A 23,476-nucleotide genomic window follows, 5' to 3' on the forward strand; every position below is an offset into this window, starting at 1 on the left:
AGGTATGCTCTCAGCAAGGCCCTGTATAACTGCAGTGAGACATCTCTACTCCTGAACTCAAAGGGTAAAGAACCTTCAAAATAAGGCCATTAGATCCTTTATATCCACCTGAATAGGTAAATGGTCTCTCTGTTTAATATTTAATCCAAAAGACCGCATCGCTGTAGTAGATCGAGGGTGACATATAATATATATATACAACAAGATCAAGACTAAATTACAATGTTACTGCGCTGTGTGACTCCCTGGCTCCAACTGCAAGTCCATCCTCAACCTGTGGTATGCGCCCTCCTGCTGATTGGCTCATTTTCCCATTGGAACTAGCCATAGGGTCCTCAGGGATCAGATGGCCCCCGGAAAAGCCCCCCCCCCCTCCCACCCCACCGCCCACACTGCCTCACCCACCTCCTTAAAGGGCCACAACACTACAAACTCCAACCGTGAAGCACTCCCTCAGGACCACTGCTTTTATTTGATTTAGATTTGATTTGATTTGTTGTCACATCTATTAGTATACAGTGAAAAGTATTGTTTCTTGCGCACTATACAGACAGAGCATACCATACATAGAGAAGGAAAGGAGTGAAGAATGTAGTGTTACAGTCATAGCTAGGGTGTAGAGAAAGATCAACTTAATGCGAGGTAGGTCCATTCAAAAGACTGAAAGCAGCAGGGAAGAAGCTGTTCTTGAGTCGGTTGGTATGTGACCTCAGACTTTGGTATCTTTTTCCGACGGAAGAAGGTGGAAGAGAGAATATCTGGGATACGTGCGGTCCTTAATTATGCTGGCTGCTTTTCCGAGGCAGTGGGAAGTGTAGACAGAGTCAATGGATGGGAGGCTGGTTTGAGTGATGGACTGAGCTTCATTCACGACCCTTTGTTGTTTCTTGCGGTCTTGGGCAGAGGAGGAGCCATACCAAGCTGAGATACAACCAGAAATGGTGTATCTGTAATGGTGCCCCTGTAAAAGTTGGTGAGAGTTGTAGCGGACATCCAAATTTCCTCAGGATGGGAGGGAGAAGGCGAAGTTCAGGGGAAAATTCATAATGAATGTGCGCCAGTCAATTTCATCAAACAATTGGACAAAACGTTTCACTCTTAAAACTTGGCGAGTGAGAACTTCCACTGAGTTGTTGTTTCACATTTAGTTTCATTCATTCTTTACTGTCACTTCGTACTTCCAAATCTCGAACATGGTATAAATGGTATGGGGGGAATGTTTTTGCGTTTTTAATTATCTCCTGCTTTGTCCCAGCGAAATTCATTGTAATTCATACATTTCCAAGCTTAATTGTTTTAATATGCTCTTCCAGTATTCTGGCCATTACAGAGCCTAATATATCTCAGTTTGTCCATCTACCCCTGGCCCCCAAGATGGAATTAATTAAACTTTTGGTACAAATCCAGGTATTTAAAGAATTTTTTAAAAAGAGCAGTTTTGTGCTTGATTTTAATGAGGAACCTGTGAAGATCGAAAGCAAAGGCATTCTTCAGAGGGAAGAGGTTTAGACTTCTGTTTACATTCACTTATGTGGTCTCCAGTTGTTCCGTATTAGCGCTCAATTACTAATCTTCATATCTGAATCTAGACAGAATGATGACAATATATTTATGCCGGTTCCCTCCTCGGAGTCAAATCTTTCCTGCAAACTCCATTAACATGTAGGCATTTCAAGTTTTTAGGTGTCCAAATCACCAACAACCTGTCCTGGTCCCTCCATGCTGACACTATAGTTGAGAAAGCCCGCCAGCACCTCTACTTTCTCAGGAGGCTAAGGAAATTCGGCATGTCAGCTACGACTCTCACCAATTTTTACGGATGCATCATAGAAAGCATCCTTTCTGGATATTTCACAGCTTGGAATGGCTCCTGCTCTGACCAAGATCACAAGGAACTTACAAAGGGTTATAAACGAAGCCCAGTCCATCACTCAAAACTGCGTCCCATCCATTGACTCTGTCTACACTTCCCTGCTCAGAAAAGCAGCCAGCATAATCAAGGACCCCACGCACCCCGGACATACTCTCTTCCACCTTCTTGTGAGTGGAATCGGCTGCCGTCAGTGGTGGTGGAGGCAAACTCAATAGGGTCTTTTAAGAGACTCCTGGATGAGTACATGGGACTTAATAGGATGGAGGGTTATAGGCCGGCCTAAAAGGTAGGGATATGTTTGGCACAACTTGTGGGGCCGAAGGGCCTGTTTTGGGCTGTAGTTTTTCTATGTTTCTATGTTTCTTCCGTTGGGAAAATATACAAAAGTCTGAGGTCACGTAACAGCCAACTGAAGAACAGCTTCTTCCCTGCTGCCATCAGACTTTTGAATGGACCTATCTTATAATTTGACCTTTCTCTACACCCTAGATATGACTGTAAAACTACATTCTGCACCCTCTCTTTTCCTTTTCTGTGTACGGTATGCTTTGTCTCTATAGCGTGCAAGAAACAATACTTTTCACTGTATCCCAATACATGTGACACTAATAAATCAAACCAAAATCAAAGGTATTTGTCAGCAGAGGTCACTGGATGATGTTTATGAGGGACCGTAATGCTGCAATATGTCTTTAAGGGATAACGGCATGACATCACTTGAAGGGAAGTGTGCCATGTGATCTGGTTTCAGTTTCAATTCCGCCTGGAGTAGAGCACAGCGCACACAACTCTGCTTCTGATGTCCTGAAGCTTTCAGTCCACATATATCTGTTCACTTGTGCTTGTTCTTAATAAATGAACCCACAATGAGTTTTCACCATCCCTTATGAGCGATTGCTGCCCCTATACCTTTAATAATACACACAACACACATGGGTCGTCCAGACTTGAAACGTTGGCTCTATTCCCTCTCCACAGATGCTGCCAGACCTGTCGAGATTTTCCAGTATTTTCTGTTTTTCCAGCATCCGCAGTAATCTGCTTTTAGCCCAGCTGTTTTATTTACTTTGCCTCTAATGAGCTCTGAGACTAATTAAAGCTGCATGCAGTTAAGACCAACTAACTACTGTGTACAGTCCCGGTCACCCTATTATAGAAAGGATATTATTAAACTAGAAAGATTGCAGAAATGATTGACTGGGATGCTTCCGGGACTTGATGGCTTGAGTTATAAGGAGAGGCTGGATAGACTGGGATAGATGTGAGGAGAACGTACAACCTCCACACAGGCAGTGACCCGAGGCCAGAATCGAACCCGGGTCCCTGGCACCGTGAGGCAGCAGTGCTAACCACTGTGCCACAGTGCCCAAGGTAGCATCTGTGGAGAGAGAAGCAGAGTTAATATTTTGGAACTCTGATCCTTCATCAGAACTGGAGCAAATTGCAGATAAACCAAGATATTCAAGCAGCTATAGAAGCAGGCAAGGGAAGCATCGGGGATGGAAGGGCAATGATAGGTTGAAAAGCAGGAGAGATTAGATGCCGAAAGGGCTGACAGGGCACAGGAGAAATAAAGTTGGGACTTTCCAGAGGTTTCACTTTCATCAAAGTTTATTTATTAGTCATAAGTCGGCTTATATTGATGCTGCAATGAAGTTACTGTGAAAATCCCCCAGTTGCCACACTCCAGCGCCTGTTCGGGTACACTGACGCACCTAACCAGCATGTCTTTCAGACTGTGGGAGGAAACCGAAGCACCCGGAGGAAACACACACAGACACGTGGAGAACATGCAAACTCTGCACAGACAGTGACCCGAGTCAGGTATCAAACCCAGGTCCCCTGGCTCTGTGAGACGGCAGAGCTAACCACTGTGCTACTGTGCCACTCCCAAAGGTCATTGACCTGAAACATGGGGTGTGATCTTACTGGCCATTCACGTCACGCTCCCGCTGCAGCGAAGTCGGAGAATTTGGCGCCCAGATAAATCTCTGTTCACTGCAGCGGGATGGGAAAATCCCGCCGGTGTGAACAGCCGTAACATTCTGGCCATTAACCTGTTTCTCTCATCTGCCGATGCTGCCCGACCTGCTGAATATTCCCTGTTTCCTTCTGTTTTTATTTCAGAGTTTCAGAGTCTGCGCTATTTTGCTTTTTAATGGATCTAGAGGAGGTGTAAATGGCAACAACAGAACCGTTATCAATATCTGCAAATTGTCTCTGTTCCACAAGCACACTGACCATGGGAAAATCAGAAGTAGAGTTTACTGGGCAATATTCCTGGCTGTGAAATGTAGACAAACAAAGCTGAGTAAGCAAAACAGCTTGATGCACATAGTCTTTGGAACAGTACTCTGTCAGTAAGACTTCCTGTTTGGATCCATCCAGCCTCACATCACACCATTCCAACAGCTACTAAGTAAGGATGAATGCCTGTCTTTCACTGAACTACTACTAGGCATACCAGCAGGGTGATCATTATATTAGAATGTGATGAATACGTGAGTTTCTTTTTTTTGGGTATAAACTTGTTCTTTGTAGAAATCTCTTTCAGAATAATTTTGGTTTGAATGGGGTCATTGGATGAAGATTAGCTCCCGTAATCTGACAGTTTGGCAATTCTCATCCTAATTCTGTGTTCTCCTTCTTTAATATTTGCGATGTGGAGGTGCCGGCGTTGGACTGGGGTAGGTGCAGTAAGAAGTCTCACAACACCAGGTGAAGGAGCAGCGCTCCGAAAGCTCGTGCTACCAAATAAACCTGTTGGACTTTAACCTGGTGTTGTGAGACTTTTTAATATTTGCTTCTCTCTTGAAGATGCTGCCTTGCTTTTATCCATTGAGATGGCAACTGGTGCCCATTGTGTTATTCAGCATTTAAGCTAAGCACCTTCCAAGCATTCCAGTTTAATGAGACAAACAAGGGAAGTCATTCAACAATTTCTTTATTTAACACTTCTAGTACCAACTTAAACAATCGAGAATTGTAACTCATTAACTCTTTACTGAAATTTAACTGAACATCAACTTTAACAATTGAACTGGAAATAAATATTACCGAGTTCAGGAAAACCTTGGCCAAGAAATATCCTCAAAGTAGAATCTATCTTCTTCTTCTCTGAAGCATCCATCAAGGTACAGGTCTTCACACAATGGTTGGTCTCTTCCAAGTTATCACTGCCAATCAAAGGCTGTACATGTCTTTTTATCCACAATCCTCTACTCACTTCTGGAAGATTCTCTGTCATCCAGCCAACTGTGTAACCAGAAATTGATCACATGGCTCGAACATCCAGTGAAATTACTTTTGAACGACGCCATTACGCTTAGTTCAAACTGCATGCTCCACACATAACAGCCATATAAAACAAAGCCACACTGTCTGGGTTAATGCAAACAACTTTCCTTATCTGGGAAGCTTCAGATCACAGCTCCCAGACCAGAGCAACCTTACAAGCTGTATCTGTTTTTAATTATAAGTTGACCAAAAATCCGAGCAAGCTTTCTCAGCCAGATGTACGAAGCAAATTTTTAGATGTACGAAGCAAGTTTTTAGATGTACAAGGCAAGTTTTTTACACAGAGGGTGGTGGGTGTCTGGAACTCGCTGCTGGGGGAGGTAGTGGAAGCAGATACGATAATGACTTTTAAGGGGCATCTTGACAAATACATGAATAGTCTGGGAACAGAGGGATATGGTCCCCGGAAGGGTAGGGGGTTTTAGTTCAGATGGGCAGCATAGTCGGTGCAGGCTTGGAGGGCTGAAGGGCCTGTTCCTGTGCTGTAATTTTCTTGTTCTTTCTTTTTCTTTCTTTAAAAGCCATTTTAAAGCCACTATTGCCATTATTGTTGTTAAATTGTTGTAGCCGTTCTTTCTCCGTCCACAATTGGGTCCATCCTCAAGGATGGGAGAGACCAGCACTCGGCCAGAGAATGTAACCATCTACCCTTGACACACAATGGCTGATCCTCCACATCAACACCCTGGATTGCACCATTGACTAGAAACTGAGCTGGACTGGCCACATAAATACTATGGCTACAAGGACAAGTTAGAGGCTGGGAATTCTGCAGCCAGTAAGTCACCTCCTGACTCCCCAAAGTTTGTTCATCATCCTCAATATACAAGTCAGGAATAGTCTCCACTTGCATGGATGAGCGCAGTTTCAACAATACTCAAGAAGCTCAACACCATCCAGACAAAGCAGCCCCACTTGATGGGCACCCAATCCACCACCTCCATCATTCACTCCCTCCGCCACCAATACACAGTGGTCGCAGTGTGTACACAACATACAGAGACTATCAACAAGATACACTGCAGAAACCCACCAAGGATCCTCCAACAACATCTTCCAAAACCCCGGCCTCTACCATCTAGAAGGACAAGGGCAGCAAAGAACAAACAAAGAACAGTACAGCACAGGAACAGGCCCTTCAGCCTGCGCCGATCATGATGCCTGCCGAAACTAAAACTATATGCACTTACGAAGTCTGTATCCTTCCATTCCCACCCTATTAATGTATTCATCTATTTGCCCCTTAAATGCCGCTATCGTACCTGCTCCCACCACCTCCCCAGGCAGCGCGTTCCAGACATTCACCATCCTTCACTGTCACTGGGTCAAAATTTTGGAACTGCCTTCCTAACCAGGGCAATGGGGGACGGGCAACAAATGCTGGCCTATCCAGCGATGCCCATGCCCTGTAAATAAATTTAAAAAGTAACAGCACTGTGGGTGTACCTACACCTCAGGGACTGCAGCGGTTCAAGAAGGCAACTCACCACCTTTACAAGGGCAGTTAGAGATGGGCAATAAATCTTTACACCTGTTAGTTTTCAGTTGGGTCAAGTTGGCATTAGTCTGCTGGGCAGTATGGATAAACAATTGCTCCATGGAGCTTGAAGATTAAGGTTCCCCAGGTTTGTTTTTTCGCACCCTGCCCCCAGTAAGCCAAAATGATGTTATCAGGGATCTTTGAGGTTCTCAGCTCCCTGAGCATAACATCGTTCAAAAATAATGTGGGCAATTTTATAATTCTACAATGCGGCCTTATCCATCTTCCTCGTGGATGGAAGCCAACCTTGGTCTAATATGCTGCAATGATGCACGGGCGGCACGGTAGCACAGTGGTTAGCACTGCTGCTTCACAGCTCCAGGGACCTGGGTTCGATTCCTGGGTTGGGTCACTGTCTGTGTGGAGTTTGCATGTTCTCCTCGTGTCTGCGTGGGTTTCCTCCGGGTGCTCCGGTTTCCTCCCACAGTGCAAAGATGTGCGGGTTAGGTTGATTGGCCATGCTAAAAATTGCCCTTAGTCTCCTGAGATGTGTAGTTTAGAGGGATTAGTGGGTAAATGTGTGGGGGTAGGGTCTGGGTGGGATTGTGGTCGGTGCAGACTCGATGGGCCGAATGGCCTCTTTCTGTACTGTAGGGTTTCTATGATTTCAATTCTATGATGCGCGTTGACCTGTTATAAAACATTTGGCACCCGGACAGATCTGACAAGGGAACAGGAAACTCACAGTACAAAAATAGATAACAAAGAGCGAGTCTGCAATAGGATTTGGAAAGGCTTTGTTTGAAATTTATTCTTTTACAGGATGTGGGTGTCACTGGCAATGGGCCAACATTTAATGCCCATCCTAATTGCCCTTGAAAAGGTGGTGCTGAGGTATTACTTAAGTGGCCTACTGGACTACTTTAGAGGGCAGTTATGAATCAATTATGTTGCCATGGGACAGAGAGGATAAAGATAACAAATTTCCTTCCTTGAAGGACATCAGTGAACCAGATGAGGACTTCTATGACATTCCAGTGGTTAAATGGTCAGCATTAATGGTACCAACATTTTATTTCAGATTTGTTTACTGAACTCAAAGTCCTTGCCTGTTATGGTGGAATTTGAACCCAAGCCCATTTGTCCAGGTTTCTAGATTATTAGCCTCATGACATAACCATGATATGACTGTACCCTTACTGTACCCCAAAGTCATGAAGATTGGGAAAACTACTTTAGGCAAGAGGGTGATTGAGGATTGTGGAAAGAACCTCAGGATATCTTGAACCAGGAGAGTTTTGATTTGATTTGATTTGATTTATTATTGTCACATGCAGTGAAAAGGATTGCTTCTTGAGCGCTATACAGGCAAAGCATACCGTTCATAGAGAAGGAAATGAGAGAGTGCAGAATGTAGTGTTACAGTCATAGCTAGGATGTAGAGAAAGATCAACTTAATGCAATGTAGGTCCATTCAAAAGTCTGATAGCAGAAAGGAAGAAGCTGTTCTTGAGTCGGTTGGTACGTGACCTCAGGCTTTTGTATCTTTTTCCCAATGGAAGAAGGTGGAAGAGAGAATGTCGGGATGCATGGGGTCCTTAATTATGCTGGCTGCTTTGCCGAGGCAGTGGGAAGTGTAGACAGAGTCAATGGATGGGAGGCTGGTTTGCGCGATGGATTGGGCTACATTCACGACCTTTTGTAGTTCCTTGCGGTCTTGGGCAGAGCAGGAGCCATACCAAGCTGTGATATAACCAGAAAGAATGGTTTCTATGGTGCATCTGTAAAAGTTGGTGAGAGTTGTAGCTGACATGCCAAATTTCCTTAGTCTTCTGAGGAAGAAGAGGCGTTGGTGGGCTTTCTTAACGATAGTGTCAGCATGAGAGTTTTGCCCCTTGTGCTTTCTGATGTCAGCTGATCCCCGTGCTGCGAAAATCCCCTCATCGTCACACACCGGTGCCTGTTCAGGTACATTGGGGGAGAATTTAGCATGGCCAAAGCACCTAACCAGCACGTCTTTCGGAGGAAACCCATGCAGACATGAGAGAGAACGTGCAAACTCCACACAGACAGTGACCCAAGCTGGGAATTGAACCCAGGTCCCTGGCAATATGAGGCAGCAGTGCCAACCACTGTGTCACTGTGGCACCAGTTCCCAGTAAAGGAAGGAGACAGAGAAAATAGGAGGTGTGTCTGAATGATTTCTTTTAAATATAGAGATGTGCCGTGACATACAGAAGGTTGGGGACATTTGTGTTTTCGCCTTGTAACTGTCAGTGTCATCTGATTGTGTTGGGTCGAAACCTTGTCAGGAAAAAAAAGCCCTCAGTGATACCTTCACTTTCATTGAAAAACGCAGAGAAAAGGCCCTGTCTTTGCTGCTCTGCATCTTTGCTGTCTGACACTCAAACATCTTCGGCACAAATTCCTTCAGACAGAAAGCTTTCCCTTTGTCTCTGAAGCCACAAGTGTGCAAGGGGGTCAGATCGTCAATGTGAGATCTAAAATAATGGTTCCCAACCTTTTACATGTCACAGCACATCTCTTTATTATAAAAAATCATTGAGGCACACCCCTTATTTTCTCTGCCTCCTCACCTTACTGGGAACGGTGGCACAGTGGTTAGCACTGCTGCCTCACAGCGTCAGGGACAAGGGTTCGATTCCTGGCTTAGGTCACTGTCTGTACATTCTGCGTGCTGGTTAGGGTGCCGTGGCCGTGCTAAATTTTCCCTCAGTGTACCCGAACAGGCGCCGGAGTGTGACGACGAGGGGATTTTTCACAGTAGCTTCATTGCAGTGTTAATGTAAGCCTACTTCTGACAGTAATAAGTAAACTTTAACTTTGTTTTTAACTTCTCCCTGTCCTCTCACCTTTTTTTTAACCTGTCCCTGTCTCTCTTGCTTCTGATGTGGAGATGCCGGCGTTGGACTGGGGTAAACACAGTAAGAGTTTTAACAACACCAGGTTAAAGTCCAACAGGTTTATTTGGTAACAAATTTGCTACCAAATAAACCTGTTGGACTTTAACCTGGTGTTGTTAAAACTCTTACTCTCTTGTTTCTCCCAGGGTTTTTTGAGTTTTGTGCGGGCGCATGGGGACTTTTGTCTTCAGCTCCAAGTCCTGTTGGTCAATGCCCGTGGGCCTGACCAACATAAAAAATCTAAACCGTGCACGTGCGGCTCTTTTCCAGCTGGCACACGTGGGTGGGCCGAGATTGGTCGGGTCTTGGAGATGTCAACCACAGAGCTAAAGATGGAGGTTAGTTTCACTTAATTATAGAAATAATTTTGAATCTCTTTATATGGCACACTTGGGGCGGGGTGGGGGGGGAATTTGGGTTGGGGGGAGTGGTCTTCATGACACACCAGCATGGGGAACTATTGCTCTAAAACTCTGCTTGGGAATTAAGTGTCTCAGAGTGGAACATGGATATGGAGAAAAGTCAAATTCTTTTGTAGAGTCTGAAAAATTCTGTTTGAAATGTTTTCGTGACCCAGGGTGAAGTGGAGTGCATGATGAAACACCCCATCGTCAAGGTGAGAGGAGGAGGTGTATTCTTTCCTTTTTACGGTAAGAAGTCTCACAACACCAGGTTAAAGTCCAATAGGTTTATTTGGTAGCACATGCCTTTGGAACGCTGCTCCTTCATTAAGCGACTCACCTGAGGAAGGGACAGCGCTCCGAAAGCTCGTGATACCAAATACACCTGCTGGACTTTAACCTGGTGTTGTGAGACTTCTTACTGTGCCCACCCCAGTCCAATGCCGGCATCTCCACATCATGGCTTTCCTTTTTACGCCAAGGTAGTTAAGAGAATCCCATCGCCCGCCCCCACCTCAAGGTTGAAAGCTACACCTGTGTCCCAGAGGCAGAATTGCTGATATATATCTTGCCGCATTCCTCTCTGTCAGATGAATAAGGGAGAGCTGTTGTCGGAACAATCCGCTCCCCGTGCATTTCCCCTGACTCAGTCTCTATATCTGCCTGTTGATAACTCAGGAATGTGACACGTGCACCTCTGGGGAGATGAGGTACTTGAATTCTTTTCTCGGCAATGTTGAAAGCTCTGTCGCACTAGGTAGGCTGGAGTGGCAGCTGTTTCTCGACAATATAAGTACAGTGTCTCGCAATCTCTCCATACTTTCTCCATGAAACAATTAGTGAAAATTGCGGGCACCAGACACAGCTACACACCCCATCGTTTAGACACAGCCGGCAAGTTGGAGACCATTCACAACTACCATTATTTCTTTGAGTGGCACTGGAGGGGTGAAAGTGTCAGGGAAGTGTTATTTCCCCAGTTTTAACCAGAGGCGTAACTTTATGTAAAGGAAGGGTTTATTGATTCCGGGGATGAAAGGGTTGACGTATGAGGGAGATTAAACAGTTTGGGTTTGTATTCACTGGAGTTTAGAAGGATGAGAGGGGATCTGATCGAGGTATATAAAGTTCTAAAAGGGATTGGTAAAGTAAATGTTTAGACCAAATGCTTCCTCTTATGGGGCAATCTAGAACAAGAGGTCACAGGTATAGGTTGAGAAGCGGTAGATTTAAAACTGAGATGAGGGGGAACTATTTCTCGCAGAGGGTGGTGAATTTGTGGAACTCGCTGCCCCAGAGCGCGGTGGAGTCTGAATCATTGAATGGTTTCAAGAAGGAGATAAAGATATTTCTAATAAAGAAAATGGACAAAGGGATATGGGCAACAGGTGGGGAGGTGGATTTGAGACCAAGGAGCGATCAGTCATGATCTGATCGAATGGCGGAGCAGGCTCAAAGGGCTGAATTTTGATTTGATTTGATTTGATTTATTATTGTCACATGTATTAGTGTACAGTGAAAAGTATTGAGAGAGCACAGAATGTAGTGTTACAGCTGAGGCGTAGAGAAAGATCAACTTAATGCGAGGTAGGTCCATTCAAAAACAAGTGACGGCACTTGTGACACTAATGAATAAACTTCAAAAAACTACACCAATACCAGGACTTATTCTGACCTCTCAGAATCTGACTAATACAGGGGTCGGTAAGAAGGAAGGGCCATTATTTAAAATTTAGTTAAAAACCCAATACTGTAAGTGTCGAAACGCTGATACTCAAATAGAATGATAATGAAAAACAGAGACACATTTCATAGAATCATAGAGGTTTCCAGCATGGAAACAGGCCCTTCGCCCAACTTGTCCATGCCGCTCTTTATTTTAAAAACCGTAAACTAATCCCAATTGCCCGCATTTGGCCCATATCCCTCTAAAGCCATCGTACCCATGTAACTATCTACATGCTTTTTAAAAGACAAGATTGTACCTGCCTCTACTACTACCTGTAGCAGCTCGTTCCAGACACTCACCACCCTCTGTGTGAAAAAATTGCCCCTCTGGACCCTTTTGTATCTCTCCCCTCTCACCTTAAACCTATGCCCTCTAGTTTTAGACTCCCCTACCTTTGAGAAAAGATATTGACTATCTACCTTGTCTATGCCCCTCGTTATTTTATGGACCTCTATAAGATCACTCCTAAGCCTCCTATGCTCCAGAGAAAAAAGTCCCAGTCTATTCAGCCTCTCCTTATAACTCAATCCATCAAGTCCCGGTAGCATCCTAGTAAATCTTTTCTGCACTCTTTCTAGTTTAATAATATACTTTCTATAATAGGGTGACCAGAACTGTACACAGTATTCCAAGTGTGGCCTTACCAATGTCTTGTACAACTTCAACAAGACATTCCAACTCCTGTATTCAATGTTCTGACCGATGAAACCAAGCATGCCGAATGCCTTCTTCACCACTCTCAACAACCTTTTAAAGGTTTTTTTTATAGCAATGTTGTTAATTGATTGAAAGTTTCCCATAAGTAAAACTTAAAAGTATGAAGTGTGTCTCAAACAGTAACCCACTCGCACGGATATAGTCATTGCAGACACTTGCACATTAGGACATACATTAATTCATCCTTTTTCAGATAAAATGAGTGGCTCTGAAAACGCATGATTACAGATAATGCAACATTTCAGAGGTATTATAATGAAAAATACTCATTCAGTTCACTGAGATAATTTCTCCATTAAATAGCAGCAACTTGTAAACATTAAATAGCAGCAACTTGCAAGCAAATAATATTTAAATACAAAATGTGCCATTTAGCTCCCATCCAAGTGGATTTGAGTGATCGTATCAGGAGTGACACACAAGGCCTTAATGGGCGGGTGGCACAGTGGCACAATGGTTAGCACTGCTGCCTCACAGTGCCAGGGACCCAGGTTCGATTCCCGGCTTGGGTCACTGACTTGTAGAATCTGCACGTTCTCCCCGTGTCTGCGTGGGTTTCGGCCGGATGCTCCGGTTTCCTCCCACAATCTGAAAGACGTGCATTGACGCGAATAGGCGCCGGAGTGTGGCGACTAGGGGAATTTCACAGTAACTTCATTGCAGTGTTAATGTAAACCTTACTTGTAACTAATAAATAAACTTAACTTAATGAGATACATGTGGTTCCAGAGTCTCAGATTGCAAATCCCCGCACTAATAAATTGGGATTTCTCTACCCAGAGAGTGCGTGTGGAACTCACAGAGTCTTTGAGGCGAATAGCATAGACGAGGTTAGAGGGAAGTTAAGTACACACACAAGGGAGAAAGGAACATCGAATTTAAATGCTGGCCAGCCAGCGATGCTCATGTCCCACCAATGAATAAAACTAAACTAAAGACCTTTTGCCTCTATGCGGTCCGTATCTCTCTATTCCCTGCCTATTCATGTATCTGTCAAGATGCCTCTTAAACGTTGCTATTGTATCTGCTTCTACCACCTCCTCTGGCAGCGCATTCCAGGCATTTACCACCCTCTGTGTGAAAAAACTTGCCTTTCACATCTCCTTTAAACTTTCTCCCTTCTAACTTAATCCTATGTCCCTCAGTAATTGACATTTCTACCCTGGGGGCCAGAATTGGAGGAGTCAAGAGATAATGGATGGTTAGAATCATAGAAACCCTACAGTGCAGAAGGAGGCCATTCGGCCCATCGAGTCTGCACTGACCACAATCCCACCCAGGCCCTATCCCTATAACCCCAGGCATTTACCCTAGCTAGTCCCCCTGACACTAAGGGGCAATTTAGCGTGGCCAATTAACCTTACATGCACATTTTTGGACTGTGGGAGGAACCGGGGGAAATCCACGCAGAAACAGGGAGAACATGCAAACTCCACACAGACAGTGACCCAAGCCGGGAATTGAACCCGGGTCCCTGGTGCTGTGAGGTGGCAGTGCTAAACACTGTGCCACCATGTGGCCCTTGTGGGGCTGGAGGAGGTTAAAGGGTTAGGGAAGGGCTGTGTTTATTGAGATGTAGCCTGTTCCCGAGACCATCTGGACTTTTGGGTTTTCAGGCCTCCAGATGGTCTGGGTTGGTCAAGGTTCTGAAGGGTTTTGTCGTATGAATCACGCTCAGGCATCCCTTTGAAGACATACATCGAAAATCCCGACGAATGATCATAATGATCATGCACTTTATGCATTCAGTTGCTGCATCTGCTTTCAAATGTTTTCCTTATAAAATGTTTATTTGTTGCCTCCCCCAAGAAAATTCCTCCCAGCGACAGGAGACAGGACACAGGCAAGTGAATCAAGGACTTTTCCACCGTGAGTGCTGAGTGTGAGAGACTCTGTGGTCTGTGGGTACAGAGGGAAGATCAAAAGCCTCAATTATACTCAACACATGGCAGTGTGGGGGCGTAATATTTCTTTGGGTTAGGGGGTAGAGGAGATTCCTAAATATATCTTCCCTCCCTCAAAAGTAGCCAGAATTGGAACACAGTTTTCCATTCACTCGGTCTCATTAGCATGCAGCATTGTAAGATGCTGGGAAGTTTCATCTGTGGCATTTAAATACTTAAACAAAGTCCTCCTCAGTCTCAGCAGCCTGGGGGGGCCAGGAGCGAGTGAAAATGTGTGTGCGTGTGCGTGTGTGTGCACATGTGTGGCTGTGTGTGTGCACATGTGTGGCTGTGTGCGTGTGCACATGTGTGGCTGTGTGTGTATGTGCATGTGTGTATGTGTGTGTGCAAGTATGTGTGTGTGTGCGCATGCATGTATATGTATGTGTATGTGCATTTGCACACATTTGTGTGAATATATATGCATGTGTGTGTGTGTGCACATGTGTGGGTCACTGTCTGTGCGGAGTCTGCATGTTCTCCCCGTGTCTGCGTGGGTTTCCTCCGGGTGCTCCGGTTTCCTCCCACAGTCCGAAAGATGTGCATTGGCCGTGCTAAATTCTCCCTCAGTGTACCCGAACAGGCACCAGAGTGTGGCATCTCGGGGATTTTCACAGTAACTTCACTGCAGTGTTAATGTAAGCCGACTTTGATTTGACTTAATATTGTCACATGTATCAGTATACAGAAACAAGATGGCGCCAAAGCGAGGTGACTTCTCGCAAGCTGTGCCCAGCATACCTTCTAATTCTATCTTTTACTCTCGTTCTCTATTTCTAAAACTTCATTCCAACTCTTTTAAACTCTCTAACAATGACACTATAGTTAAGAAAGCCCACCAACGCCTCTACTTTCTCAGCAGACTAAGGAAATTTGACATGTCAGCTACGACTCTCACCAGCTTTTACAGATGCATCATAGAAAGCATTCTTTCTGGTTGTATCACAGCTTGGTCTGGCTCCTGCTCTGCCCAAGACTGCAAAAACCTGCAAAAGGTCGTGAATGTAGCCCAATCCATTACGCAAACCACCCTCCCATCCATTGACTCTGTCTATACTGCCTGCTGCTTCCGCAAAGCAGCCAGCATAATTAAGGACCCCATTCACCCTGGACATACCCCTTCCACCTTTTTCCGTTGGGAAAAAGGTACAAAAGTCTGAGGTCATGTACCAACCGACTCAAGAACAGCTTCTTCCCTGCTGCTGTCAGACTTTTGCATGGACCTACCTCGCAAGAGATGATGGAGGGCTAGAATCAGGAATTAAGTTGATCTTTCTCTACACCTTAGCTATGACTTTAACACTACATTCTGCACTCTCTAGTTTCTTTCTCTATGAACGGTATGCTTTGTCGGTGTAGCACGCAAGAAACAATACTTTTCACTAAATACTAATACATGTGACAACAATAAATCAAATCAAGAAATCAAACAGTGAAAAGTATCGTTTCTTGCATTTATACAGACAAAGCATACCGTTCATAGAGAAGGAAAGGAGAGAGTGCAGAATGTAGTGTTACAGTCATGGCTAGGGTATAGAGAAAGATCAACTTAATGTGAGGTAGGTCCATTCAAAAGTCTGTTGACACTTGTGACACCAATAAGCTTTAAAAAACACCGATACCAAGACTTATTTTGACCCCTCAGAATCTGACTAATACAGGAGCCAGTAAGAAGGAAGGGCCATTATTTAAAATTTAGTTAAAAATGCAATACTCTAAGTGCTGAAACGCTGATACTCAAATAGAATGATAATGAAAAACAGAGACACATTTCAACAACCTTTTAATAGGTTTTTTTATGGCAATGTTGGTACAACGATGATAAAAAATATTTAAATACAAAATGAGCCATTTAGTTCCCATCCAAATGAGTTTGAGTGATCATACCGGGAGTGGCACACAACGCCTTAATGAGCTACATGTGGTTGCAGAGTCTCAGATTGCAAATCCCCACACTAATAAATCTGATAGGGATTTCTCTTCCCAGAGAGTACGTGTGGAACTCACAGAGACGTTGATGCGAATAGCAAAGATGCAGTTGGAGGGAAGCTAAGTACACACACAAGGGAGAAAGGAACATCGGATTTAGAAGCAGAAGTCGACCATTTGGCCCATCAAATCTGCTCCACCATTCGGATAAAACTGTGGCTGATCCAGTCGTGGTTTCAACTCCACATCTCTGTCTGTCCTTCCCAACTCTGTTAAACTCCATCAGCAGCCGTGGCGAGATTTGAACCTGTGCCCGCCCAGAGCATTAGCCTAGGTCTCTGGACTATCAGTCCATAGACGTCACCACTCTGCCACCATCTCCCTTTCTTCTATGGAGAGGGGGGGGGAGCGTGGGTGGGTTAAATGAAGAAGGGGGTGGTATGGAGTTTGAAGTCTCATGTAGCACATTGCCAGCATCGACCTATCGGGCCGAATGGACTGTTTCTGTGCTGAAAAGTCTATGTACACCTTACTGGGCTATCTGGCCCATGAACCAGCTCCAGACGTCTTCGGGCTAGTGGGAAAAACCGGCTCAGTGTTCCTGGCTTAAGCCTTCCCGATCTGGCACTTAGGCCCCGTGCAGGAACCTGATCTGTCCGCTTGCCCGCTGCGGGTGCCCCGCCTGCCCCCCCAAAGCTGCACATGAGGCACAGTGACACAGTGGTTAGCCCTACTGCATCACAGCGCCAGGAACCTGGGTTCGATTCCCAGCTTGGGTCACTGTCTACACATTCTCCCTGTGTCTGCGTGGGTTTCCTCTGGGTGCTCCAGTTTCCTCCCACAGTCAGAAAGACGTGCTGGTTAGGGTGCATTGGCCATGCTAAATTCTCCCTCAGTGTACCCGAACAAGCGCCGGAGTGTGGCGACTCGGGGATTTTCACAGTAACTTCATTGCAGTGTTAATGTAAGCCTACTTGTGACACTAATGAGTAAACTTAAAACAGTCAGCTTGACATCTGTTGGGGGGAAGGTGTTGGAATCGATCAATAAGGAGGCTGTAGCTGGACACTTAGAAAAACTCAAGCAAATTGAGAAGAATCAGTATGGTTTTGTGAAAGGGAAATCATGTTTAGCCAATTTATTTCTTTGAAGGAGTAACAAGCACTGTGGATAGAGGGGAACCTGTGGACGTACTGTACTTGGATTCCCAGAAGGCATTTGATAAAGTGCCACATCAAAGGGTATTGCGGAAAATAGAATCTAGGACTGTAGGAGATAACATTGTTCCACAGCGGATGTTATTTCTCAGCAAGTCAGATCCAGAAGGATGCCTGTCTTGCTGATCATATATAATGTAAGCCTACCTGTGACACTAATAAATAAACTTTAAAAAACTTTAAAAGTTTTTAAAGTTTAAGTGTTTTAAAGTTTAAGAAGATGGAGTTGACAATTTTCATTACAATCGGTGATCTGAAGTTGTGAAACAGACGTCTACCAGTACGGGCTGGAATTTTCTGATTTTGGTTTTTAGCGAAACATCGTGCCAGAAGGGAAAAGCGGAGAGCATCCCACTGGCAGCCATGCCGGGTTTTCCTGCGGGTTTCCAATGGAATGGGCGGCTCCCACAACATCATGTTGGCGGGGCGATCTCTGACAGATGGGATGTTCCGGCCCTGCTGTGGCGGGACCTGCCGCGGGGAATATGGCGGGCTAACCAGAATTCCATTGACAGTTTGGTGGGACAGGCAGGTGCCAGCCCTGGAATTCTGTCCCTCGGGAAGGCTGGGAGTTAATTGGCAAATTCTGAAACTGAGGTTCATTGATTTTTGTTCAGTGAGCAGTGCGTTAAGGGATAGGGAACCAAAGCGGGTGGATGGAATTATGCTACAGATCAGCCGTGTTCTAACTGACTGAGGGGCTGAATGGCCTTCTCCCAATCCTTTGTTGTCCATGTTCTAGCAGACAGTAAACACTATGATATTGTTCATGTATTTTAAAAAAATTAATGGGACATGGGCGTCGCTGGCTGGCCAGCATTTATTGCCCATTCCTAGTTGCCCGAGGGCAGCTGAGAGTCAACCACATTGCTGTGGCTCTGGAGTCACAGGTAGGCCAGACCGGGTAAATTGTCAGAAAAACCCATCTGTTTCACGAATGCCCTTTAGGGAAGGAAATCTGCCGTCCTTACCTGGTCTGGCCTACATGTGACTCCAGAGCCACAGCAATGTGGTTGACTCTCAACTGCCCTCGGGCAACTAGGGATGGGCAATAAATGCTGGCCAGCCAGTGACACCCATGTCCCATGAATGAATCACGAAATAAAGTGAGGACAGCAGATTTCCTTCCCTAAAGGACATTAGCAAACCAGATGGGTTTTTCTGACAATTGACAACGGTTTCATGGTCATCAGTAGACTGGTGCGGTGACAATAATCTCCCCCTCAATGTCAACAAAACGAAGGAGATTGTCATCGACTTCAGGAAGCGCAGAGGAGAACATGCCCCTGTCTACATCAATGGGGATGAAGTAGAAAGTGTTGAGAGCTTCAAATTGTGAGGTGTCCAGATCACCAACAACCTGTCCTGGTCCCTCCATGCCGACACTGTGGTTAAGAAAGCCCACCAACGCCTCTACTTTCTCAGAAGACTAAGGAAATTTGGCATGTCAGCTATGACTCTCACCAACATTTACAGATGCACCATAGAAAGCATTCCTTCTGGTTGTATCACAGCTTGGTATGGCTCCTGCTCTGACCAAGACCGCAAGGAACTACAAAAGGACGTGAATATAGCCCAGTCCATCACGCAAACCAGCCTCCCATCCATTGACGCTGTCTACACTTCCCACTGCCTCGGCAAAGCAGCCAGCATAATTAAGGATATCATGCATCCCGGACATTCTCTCTTCTGCCTTCTTCCTTCGGGAGAAAGATACAAAAGTCTGAGATCACGTACCAACCGACTCAAGAACAGCTTCTTCCCTGCTGCTGTCTGACATTTGAATGGACCTATCGCGTATTAAGTTGATCTTTCTCTACATCCTAGCTATGACTGTAACATTACATTCTGCACTCTCTCGTTTCCTTCTCTATGAACGGTATGCTTTGTCTGCATAGCGTGCAAGAAACAATACTTTTCACTGTATGCTAATACATGTGACAATAGTAAATCAAATCAAATCAATAAGTTGCCCTTGGAGGGCAGTTGAGAGTCAACCACATTGCTGTGGGTCTGGAATCACATGTAGGCCAGACCGGGTAAGGACGGCAGATTTCCTTCCCTAAAGGACATTAGTGAACCAGATGGGTTTTTCCGACAATCGACAATGGCTTCATGGTCATCAGTCGATTCTTAATTCCAGATTTTTTTCATTGAATTCAAATCCACCAGCTGCTTTGGCGGGATTCGAACTCAGGTCCCCAGAATATTAGCGGAGTTTCTGGATTAACAGTCTGGTGATAATACCACTAGGTCATCGGCTTCCCATGACTATGCAAGAGCAGGTCTGAAACCCAGGTTAAGAACATAAGAACTAGGAGCGGGAGTAGGCCATCTGGCCCCTCAAGCCTGCCCCGCCATTCAATAAGATCATGGCTGATCTTTTCGTGGACTCAGCTCCACTTACCCGCCCGCTCACCATAACCCTTAATTCCTTTACTGTTCAAAAATCTCTCTATCCTTGCCTTAAAGACATTCAATGAGGTAGCCTCAACTGCTTCACTGGGCAGGGAATTCCACAGATTCACAACTCATTGTGTGAAGAAGTTCCTCCTCAAGTTCATACTCTACTCTGTTGAAGTCAGTTGCTGTGTTTCAGTCGCTGACAAACTGTGTTGGTGAGACTCCCCTGAACCGACAGAGCCAGGAGACAATCTACTGCTCTTTAACAAATCCTTTATAGACAAATTCCATATATAAATATCCCCGCAGCATGCTCAAGAAAGCTAACCCGATCTTGCACCTTAGGCATAGATTTGTACATTGATGGCTGTTATTATATCTAGTTATATCAATTGAATGACATATGATAATTGTGCAAAGGAAAATAGCTTGTAAGCCCTAGGTTATAAGAATATGTCCCACCGTCGGCTATGCTCTTTTGATCTGAGCACTGGGATGACAGGTTTTCCTCGATTGGGTTGCCCATGAGGGATTTGCTTTATCCTTGGTTGACATTAAGAGGGAAGCTTTCCTCTGGCAGCTGTTTGCAGTCAAAAGTAAAAGCTCACTTTTTAGATTCTCTTGCAGTTTTGGTGGATATGGCAATACGAGGGGAACGTTACAATGCCGCTGACATGTAGAAAACGGAGATAATCTCCGCCCAGCGCTCCCCTCACAAGAACAAAGAATAGTAAAGCACAGGAACAGACCCTTCGGCCCTCCAAGCCTGCACCGATCATGATGCCTGCTTAAACTAAAATCGTATGCACTTATGAAGTCTGTATCCTCCCATTCCCATCCTATTCATGTATTCATCTAGATGCCCCTTAAATGCCGCTATCGTACCTGCTCCCACCACCTCCCCGGGCAGCGCGTTCCAGACATTCATCACCCTCTGTGTAAAAAACTTGCCTCGCACATCTCCTCTAAACTTTTCCCCACGCACCTTAAACCCATGTCCCCGAGTACTTGACTTTTCTGCCCTTGGAAAGAGCATCTGACTATCCACTCTGTCCATGTCAGTCATAATCTTGTAAACCTCTATCAGGTCACCCCTCAACCTCCGTCGTTTCAGTGAGAACAAACCGAGTTTATTCAACCTCTCCTCATAGCTAATCCCCTCCAGACCAGGCAACATCCTGGTAAACCTCTTCTATACCTTCATGACCTCTCTCCAGCACCAGTACACTACAGTGCTTTCCTAATCAGCGTCCGGCCTTACACAATCCATAAACTTATCCAAAACGATGTTGTCCATATCCCAACTCGTAGTCCTGGTCACTCTGTACTTAGAATCATAAAATCCCCATGGTGCAGAGGGAGGCCAGTCCGCCCATTGAGTCTGCACTGACTCACTGGCAGAGCATCTTAACCAAGCTACCCCATGCCCCATTCCCTTAACCCCACTTTTACCCCACTAATCCCCTAGCCTACAAATCCTTAGACACTAAGGGGCAAGTTAGCATGGCCAATTCCTCTAACCTGAACATCCTTGGAGTGTGGGAGAGAACTGGAGCACCCGGAGGAAACTCATGCAGGTACGAGAAGGAGGTGCAAACTCCGCACAGTCACCAAGGTCTGAATTGAACCTGGGTCCCTGGCACTGTGAGGCAGCAGTGCCAACCACTGTGCCACCATGCTGTTTGACCGCGTTATGATTGCACCTACCTTGACCATCATCCTGGGGTGGGAATCGAACCTGAACCTTCTTGCTTAGAGGCAGAGATGTGATTTAATTTATTATTGTCACATGTATTAGTATACAGTGAGAAGTATTGTTTCTTGCACGTTATACAGACAAAGCATACCGTTCATAGAGAAGGAAAGGAGAGGGCGCAGAATCTACTGTTACAGTCATAGCTAAGATGTAGAGGAAGATCAACTACTGAGATGTCACTGATCTTGCTTTGCTGCCAAAGATTCAGCCTGGTCAGTTCACATTGCCGGATACTTCTGTGGACCTCTCGTATCTGAACCGTGTGGCTCATTTCATTCTGTAAATTAGCCAATCAATCGAGACCCAGGAGGCTCAAGCCATGTCTAAAGTTCAAAGGTCAGAATTCATTCCTTTTCTCTTTCCCTCCTACTTCCTCTGGGAAACACCTGGAACCAGAGCTATTGAAGTGTCCACAGACCACAGACAGCTAAGCAGCAAATGCGTGCCTTGGAGGAATAGTCTGAGACACAAGGCATGACTCATGGGCAATGGGAATCGAATCAACAACAAAGCTAAAAAAGGCTTCGTTTAGAATGAATGATATTTACTAACTGAGGTGGAAATGCCCTTTCCTAGAAGCTGCTAGTCATCGCTGTGGCTTGAGGGGAGGGTGGTGGTTTCTCTTGGTTCTGGCTTGGGTTGCGCTGTTTGTTTTAGCTGGTTTGTGAGATATATTTGGCATCTCCCAGATGCTTTTGAAACCCACCCTCTGTCAGGGTGCCAGCTTTTTCAATGGTCTGCCACTTTGATTTGCACAGACCTGGTGGCCTCACGGTGACCTCACTGGGCACAGTTTGTTTTGCGAGGCCTACTTGATCCAATTGGGCAGAGCCGTGCTTACAAGCAATGGAAGGTGCAAATCCAGAGATAAGCGGCTGCAGTTCTCAGTAAGTCATAGTCGGCGCACTCGGAGCTACTTTCAGCTCACAACCCCTTCAGCTGTGAACTCAATTCAACATAAACACTGCTCCATTTATCCCCATCGAATGCATAGAGTTCCTACAGTGCAGAAAGAGCGTTTGCACCAATTCTCTGAAAGAGCCACCAAGGCCCTCTCTTCTGCCCTGTCCCCGTAACCCTCCACATTTACCATGGCCAATCCACCTAGCCTCAACATCTTGGAACACTAAGGAGCAATTTACCATGGCCAATCCACCTAACCTAGACATCTTGGAACACTAAGGAGCAATTTAGCATGGCCAATCCACCTAACCTACATATCTTTGGACATTAAGGAGTAATTTAGCATGGCCAATCCACCTAACTCGCACATCTTTGTACACTGAGGGGCAATTTAGCATGGCCAATCCACCTAACCTGCACATCTTTGTACACTAAGGGTCAATTTAGCATGGCCAATCCACCTAACCTGCACATCTTTGTACACTAAGGGTCAATTTAGCATGGCCAATCCACCTAACCTGCACATCTTTGGACACTGAGGGACAAGTTACCATGGCTAATCCACCTATCTTAGACTCTTTGGATATTAAGGAGCAATTTAGCACAGCCAATTCACCTAACCTACACAACTTTGAACACTAAGGGACAATTTAGCTTAGCTAATCCATCTAACCCTCACATGTTTGGATACTAAGGAGCAATTTAGCATAGCCAATCCACCTAGCCTACACATCTTTGGACACTAAGGGACAATTTACCATGGCTAATCCACCTAGTTTACACGCTTTAGACACTAAGGGATAATTTTGCATGGGCAATCCACCTAACCTACTCATCTTTGGATACTAAGGAGGAATTTATCATGGCTAATCCACCTAATTTACATTATTTGGATACTGAGGAG

This window comes from Mustelus asterias, chromosome 3 (genome assembly GCF_964213995.1).
Source record: "Mustelus asterias chromosome 3, sMusAst1.hap1.1, whole genome shotgun sequence".
In the NCBI taxonomy this organism is placed as follows: domain Eukaryota; kingdom Metazoa; phylum Chordata; class Chondrichthyes; order Carcharhiniformes; family Triakidae; genus Mustelus; species Mustelus asterias.